General features: G+C 44.0%; 1 protein-coding gene across 1 annotated transcript in view; it reads left to right on the forward strand.

Annotated features, from left to right (window-relative positions):
- The window catches only part of uckl1b (uridine-cytidine kinase 1-like 1b), a gene marked incomplete at its 5' end in the record, with an annotated part of 34,680 nt that extends 34,172 nt beyond the window's left edge, over positions 1-508 (forward strand). Inside the window, one exon of the mRNA XM_084445194.1 lies at positions 1-508. This exon is cut by the window's left edge and continues 1,200 nt beyond it.
- Positions 509-7,722: the final 7,214 nt, after the last annotated feature.

Below are 7,722 nucleotides of genomic sequence, written 5' to 3' on the forward strand. Positions count from 1 at the left end.
GCAACCTGACTGCTCAGGAGTGCAGACTCCTTACAAAGGACTGTTAATTAAGCGGTAGGAAAAATAAACGGGGTACAAAACTACTACTGTACAATGATTCTCTACGCATGTAAATTCTCTGTTCACTTGGAGCTGCATTTATTTGTATGAACGGTGCTCCTACAAATAACGTTTTATCAAGTTTTTATTATTACCACATCTTCATAATATTTTCATTACATTTCAGTCATTTAGCCGACACTTTTATCCAAAGCGGTTTACACCACTCTAAACTCTGCGCTCACCGACTGTAACAGGAAAGCCCAAAACACCATTAAGTCACCAGTCAACCCGCTGTAGAGCTGCCCGCGTTCTTCCATCTGAACACCGCTAGCGGAGCGTCAAGTCGCACAGCGCCCGTCTCACTAACGCTTTCTTTCCACAGTCAGGTTGCCCAACAGCCGACGCACCACACGTTATTGTTGTAATAATGTAATAATAATAATTGTTGCGTGCCCCTTGTGTTAAGGCCGAGAGAGACAGAACACAAGTATTTCATTGTATTTTTTAATACACATGACAATAAAGTTGAACTTGACTTGAATACTCCAAGAGGCTGTTTAAAGATCACTCATTTTCTACGAAGTTGCTGTCTGTTCAAGTTGCAAGTGCCGCTCACATCATACTCTGCAGTATTCATCATGGTGGAAAATTATGATCTAGTTCCATTGCTATTTTAAGTTATCTTGACAGTATCTCCACAGTTCAGAGATAGATCATTTTATCATAGAAGATTGTGCGTCAGAAGACCTTTTACAACACTGTTAGTCATAGGCTACTGTGGATACAGGCCTCCACTACAGTGCAGTACAGTACAAATTAGTTGTGCAGTATATCAACTACTGGGAGAGCAGGGCGCGTTGGTTTCCAGCACTTACCAGTTTCTTACAGTTTTGCCAAAAGTGGCGGATGTGAAAACGGTCCAACGTGCCTCATGGGTGAGGCGCGTTCGACCACGTAGTGTGGCGCATTGGACCAATGTTGTACTGTACATTGCCTTAAAACCCATGCAAATAATATTATCTTCTTACAACTATGTTATGTGCTACATACATGTTTTTTTCACTACTTGCATGCATTATTTATACTGTTAGGTATTTATTATGTATAGGCCTAATAATGTCATGTTCTATACGATATTTGCTCATATAGTTAGTATTTGTTTTATCATAAGCCTATGTATATAGTTGTATTTATTATGTCTGTATATAGCTTGTATTTATTTATTGTATTATAGGCTAATGTATAGATTGTTGGGTGATGATTTCTATTAATATCTAACTCATAAATTAACTATTATCTCCTGAATTAGGGTACCTGACTTGGGCCCATGAAACATGGCAGATGCTGTCAGTAGGTAGTCCCTCAGCTCCCTCTCCTGACCCTTACTGAACACTTGACCATGCCGAGAGTAGCCAACAGCAGGGAGCCGTGTGCTGCCTGCCTCTTGCATGTCCCTCCTCTTTTTAAGTAGCGTAACAGGGAGACGTGACTGATGGAGTAGCTTTTAGCTGCACCACGTACATACATTTCTCTCTCCACTTCTCTGGCTGCCAGCTCAAGCACCTCCCTGGCCACTTCTCTGTCGGTCTTACGTTGCCTATTTCTCATACTGTGAATAAAAGTAAAGAAAAATGGCTAGTAATGTATGTTCATTGAATGTGGGCCGCGTTGGACCACAGTGGTCCAAAGCGCCCCAACTACTGGAGGCTAGCTATCTGGCTAGCTGTCACTCAGTGCTATATAGACATAGGCCTACATATGTAGCATGAAACACGAAAATTATTCTATCTTATAGCCACTAAAACAGTGATTAAAATGATATGTTTGGATTCTGTGACATGTATACACAAGGTATAAATCAAAAAACACTAGTGTAAAAAAAAAAGATTACATGGGGTAAAAACAGATGATCGCCAAGAAAATGTTTAAAGATTTTCAAATACTCCCACCGACTTCAGGATAGGTTGACATGACGTAGAGAGATGTGTTCACCAAAATATGTTTGTGTAGCTACAGCAGATCACCTCAAAAGCCCCGCGGTCCAACGCGCCCCACGGTCCAACGCGCCCCGCTCTCCCCTATGAAACTGCAGTTTAGGTAGGTACACCTAGGTAAGTTAAGTATATAGGCTATTGCTACTACAATATGTTAATACTACTCATGAAAGGCAAGTATCAACATCAATATCATATCTGGTTTTAAGCTCACAAGGACAATATGGAGTTGTTGTGACTTTTTCTGATGTTGCATGAGATTTTGTAATTAAAGAAAAGTCCAAATTTAAATAGTGACTGAAGACTGAACCCCTCCTCTCCATAGTATGAGGATTTTCATTTCAAAATGCCTTCGACATTAAGTCTACCAGAAATACATGACTCCTATTTAGGGGTTGTTCTACTGACATTATCATCACCGGCATTCATTTGCCAACGTTTGCCACGATTGACTAAAGTGACCTAAAATAAAGTGAACTTAGACCGCACAGGCCTCTCTTCGCTGTTCTGAGCATTGTCTGAGCAGCGCACGCGGAGAGAGAACTTGAATTCTCTTTATGCGAAAGTACAGGAAGGATGCTGTGGTTGTCCTCTCTTCTCATGGAAACTAACCTCGATCTTTCATCACTTTACATAATTATCACACTCATACCTCTGAGTGAGAATGCAGATGCTTGACAAACCGACAGGTATCTGAGACATTGATGCATATAGTGCATATAGACTTATTTTCAACCCAGATTCGGACGTTTGGACCATTGTATTCGATGCTGGCGCGCAGTAGGCTGTCTAGTCTCCGCGCCTGCAGACAGCGTGGAGGACAATGACATGACGCCTGTTTGCAGTAAAAGGGCAGCGGGAGGCGATGGGTAAGATGAATGGCGCTGAATGTTTTTTTGTATTTTTTTCTAAATTAAATTCTTCAGTAGTGGTATGGGCGATATGCGCTTTTTTCAAGGCCAACAATATTATGGTAGCCTATCTTGTCATAGCGAGGCGAATTGAATGAATGGGAAGGTTTAGGTTTTTCCCTATCCCTACTTCATTTATTTAGAAATATAATTGATACGTTGATCACTTAATTATCTATTTATTTAGTTAGTTAGTTAGTTAGTAGTGCATAATTGGTTCTCGTAGGCTAGGCTTACACTGGTCACATCACATAGTCCTACATATTCAGCTACACCACATGGACTATATATATTCTGCATTTTCCGTTAAGGTATTTGTCGCCATCACATTCAATATCATATAAGCTCAAAGAATGTCTATTGGCCTCTTGAATATTGAGATGTCATGGAAAGTTTATCACAACCAGCGCCAGTCACAAACAGGAAGGTGGTGTGTGTGTGTGTGTGTGTGTGTGTGTGTGTGCGTGTGTGTGTGTGTGTGTGTGTGTGCGTATGTCTTGAGTCCCCATTGGCAGTTCATGTTCCTGATGAGGTCACAGGAGACCGTGGCAGGCTGGCCTCTAAGACCGGAGGCTTTTTATCTACGGTCTCTACTGAGCCCTACCAGGTCTACGTCTTCCTACGGTCTCTACTGAGCCTCACCAGGTCTACGTCTTCCTACGGTCTCTACTGAGCCTCACCAGGTCTACGTCTTCCTACGGTCTCTACTGAGCCTCACCAGGTCTACGTCTTCCTACGGTCTCTACTGAGCCTCAACAGGTCTACGTCTTCCTACAGTCTCTACTGAGCCTCACAAGGTCTACGTCTTCCTACGGTCTCTACTGAGCCTCACCAGGTCTACGTCTTCCTACGGTCTCTACTGAGCCTCACCAGGTCTACGTCTTCCTACGGTCTCTACTAACCTGCAGGTCTGGCGGTACGGTCTTCTGTCTCGAGGGCGTTAGTGGCGGCTGTCCCATCATCAGGGCTGTGTCCATCACAAGGTCTCTTACGGTCTTCTCACGGTCTCTCTCACAGTCTTTCTCTCCAGACGTGGAGGAGTGGGTAAGATCTGTGATGTGGGTAAGACCTGGTGTTGGGGGAGAGAGCGGGCTGCTCTTTAAACATTATTTCATATTGTGATGACTTAGCATTCATGGCACAACTCCCCGTTTTTGTTGTGATGAGAGAGATAGACATGGGGAACAAACAAAGGGCTTTTTGATACTAGTTTGGTTGGTGTGTCAGCTGGCTCGGTGTTGGTGTTGGTGTTGGGAGGGCTGGTGCTAAAGTGTTGGGCTGTGAGGGTTTGTCAAGGCTCGGCCGTAAAAGCAGGATCCCCAGACAGATGCATTATTCAGAGGGAGAGAGACACGGTGTGTCTGAGTTATGTGAAGGGGTTTAGAAGAGCCCAGCAAAGAGGATAGAGTAGTTTAAGATTGTGTGTGTGTGTTCTACAGTATGTGGGTGTATTTGCCTGTGTGTGTGTGTGTGTGTGTGTGCGTGCGTGTGCGGGTGTGTATGTGTGTGTTCTACAGTACGTGGGTGTATTTGCCTGTGTGTGTGTGTGTGTGTGTGTGTGTGTGCGTGCGTGTGCAGGTGTGTATGTGTGTGTTCTACAGTACGTGGGTGTATTTGCCTGTGTGTGTGTGTGTGTGTGTGTGTGTGTGTGTGTGTGTGTGTGCGTGCGTGCGTGCGTGCGTGCGTGTGTGTGAAGTCAATACAAATGGAGTCGTGTTTGTAGAGCCGCTCCCCATGGCCGAGCTGCTGTGGCATGTGTAGTCTGTGTGAGTGTGTGAGAGGCATGTGTAGTCTGTGAGTGTGTGAGAGACATGTGTAGTCTGTGTGAGTGTGTAGTGTGTGAGAGACATGTGTAGTCTGTGTGAGTGTGTGAGAGGCATGTGTAGTCCGTGTGAGTGTGTGAGAGACGTGTAGTCTGTGTGAGTGTGTAGTGTGTGAGAGGCATGTGTAGTCTGTGTGAGTGTGTGAGAGGCATGTGTAGTCCGTGTGAGTGTGTGAGAGACGTGTAGTCTGTGTGAGTGTGTAGTGTGTGAGAGGCATATGTAGTCTGTGTGAGTGTGTAGTGTGTAAGAGGCATGTGTAATCCGTGTGAGTGTGTGAGAGACATGTAGTCTGTGTGAGTGTGTGAGAGACATGTGTAGTCTGTGTGAGTGTGTAGTGTGTGAGAGACATGTGCAGTCTGTGTGAGTGTGTGAGAGACATGTGTAGTCCGTGTGAGTGTGTGAGAGACATGTGTAGTCTGTGTGAGTGTGTGAGAGACATGTGTAGTCTGTGTGAGTGTGTAGTGTGTAAGAGGCATGTGTAATCCGTGTGAGTGTGTGAGAGACATGTAGTCTGTGTGAGTGTGTGAGAGACATGTGTAGTCTGTGTGAGTGTGTAGTGTGTGAGAGACATGTGCAGTCTGTGTCAGTGTGTGAGAGACATCCTGTGCATTAGGCTTGATCAGAGGAGACTTCAATTTGCTCTCTGAGTGGTTTTAATGCTTAACCCAGGGCTGCTCTTAAGAACCTCTTCCCCCCACTGCTAAATGAGTCTCTGTTAGCATGCCGGGCTGCATGGTTACTGCCTACCGTTAGACGCTCTCCTATCTTGCAATGTACACAGCAGACAGACAATTATTATAATTGATTTACAGTTAATCCACCCAGCTGGGGGAAATAAAAGAAAAGTTTGAATGTGTCGAACGGAAAAAGGGCGCGAAGGAGGAGTCCATTTTTGGGCGGCAGGATCTGTTCGCCTGCTTTTCAAAATGATTCACGCTGAATGGAATTGAGAACAAAAAATCATCACAGGAATGAATTTTATGTTCCTTTGTTAGCTGCTTTTTATTCCTTTAAATAATCGATAGAATGATGCCTAGCCTTTATTATTTAATTGATCTTAATGCTCAAGAACGAGAAGATACTGTACTCTAAATGCTTACGGTATATGATAGGTCAATAGGTCAATAGAATAACAATAAGACTGCATTTCACCTAAATTTCTCTATGACCTTAGGGCTCCTAGCTGGGGTGTGTTTGTTTTTGACTCCCTGCCCGGCCCGGTCCGGCCCGACCCAGACGCACCGTCTACTGGAGCCTCCTGTGTCTGGAGTGGTTCTTTCTAGGACTGTCCTGCCTGAGAATGGTGATTTCCGGCTCAATCTCAGGTTCGTCAGCCCATGAAACACCAGCTCACATCTGCCAACGGTGCGAGAGGCAACCAGACGAGGTCCTAAAAAACCTGGACCGGTTCAGACCCACCCAGACGACAGCAGACCGGATCATCTCACACCCAGAAGCATGGAACCAAAAACCAGACAGACTACATGCTATATCTTCTCAATGAATCATTTACTCAATTGCAATTATGTACAATCTGGATGTGAATTCTTTAATAATTGTGATTGTGCTGCCTGCTACGGCCTTGCTCGTTCATTCTCTGATTCCTGTAACATAGATACATTCAATAATAAAATATGATTAAATTAAAATGACAATCAATTAATTTTTTTGTATGGTGATCTTGGATCCTAATTCATTCGAGCAGAGAGCTGGTAGCCCTGGCCACGGGGAGAATAACGTTACTGTGTGAAAACTGAAAACTCGTATTCCATCAACTCAAACAGGACACGGCGGCTCACCCCTAAGCTTGACGCACATACTCTCTTTCACCACTAGAGGGGGCAGTTTACTCTCTAATCCTAGTGACCACAGCGCTCTGTGGAGACTTCTAACCCTATTGTCTGTGTTTGTATCAGGCTTAGATGTCCTAACTGGGTTTTACTGTTCAGCACGGCAACACTGCGTCATTGTTTTGTCTAAATAAAGTGTATTCTAAACTCACACTCGTCTTTATAGCCTTCGCCTGTCCTTTATCAAATGCATTATACATAGAAACCCATCCTTATTTTTACCTGCTCAACAAGTCTGCATGTGTATTTAAATGTACATAGGGCAGCCGCAAAGAATCTTTTTTTTACTGTTTTTTTCCTTCCCTCTGGAATATGTAGAGAGTGGGTCGTATGCCCACCTCCCTTGTTCTCTGTAAAGCGCATTGTGTTGCCTCTGGGTATGAAATGCGCTATACAAATAAAGCTTTGATTGATTGATTGATTTTAGGTAGGGATTTTACAATGCATCTAAATGTAGCTAAATTTGATTCCAGACCATCTTTTATGTACACACACACACATACATGCACACTAGGACAGTGCATACATTACAGTACACCAACATGCAAACGATGCACATTTGCACTTTCATGCACCATACACTTTACACCACACACCAACTGATCTACTGTATTACTGTTCATCTAGTATTATTATTCTGTTCTTACAGCAAGGCTGAGGACCATACCGTAAGAGGTGTACTCCCTTATACTGCTATAATGGATGGAACAAAGGAATCCTGAATGTTGAACACAAAACACACACACACACACATACACACACACACACACACACTTCCCATTAACTGCATAGGGAGGTGAGGGGTGACCGTATGAATAAAAGGGAAATGGGCTGGACGAGATGGTGATTCATTCTTACCAGAAGAGGTGAGAAGAGCGTGACCCAAGTGACCTCTCTTTCAGTGGGGTCAAAGGTCAGATTGAGCCCTGGACCTCGCAGGAGAGATTAAACCCAGTCACAGGGGTGAAATGATGCGTTACCAAGGCAACTGAGGTCAGATCAGAAGGCAATGAAGGTTATTTACACACATGAAGTGACATGCTGCATGTACAGTACTGTGTGTGTGTGTGTGTGTGTGTGTGTGTGTAGATAGATACATAGG

This window comes from Borostomias antarcticus, assembly GCF_949987555.1.
Source record: "Borostomias antarcticus genome assembly, chromosome: 11".
Lineage (NCBI taxonomy): Eukaryota > Metazoa > Chordata > Actinopteri > Stomiiformes > Stomiidae > Borostomias > Borostomias antarcticus.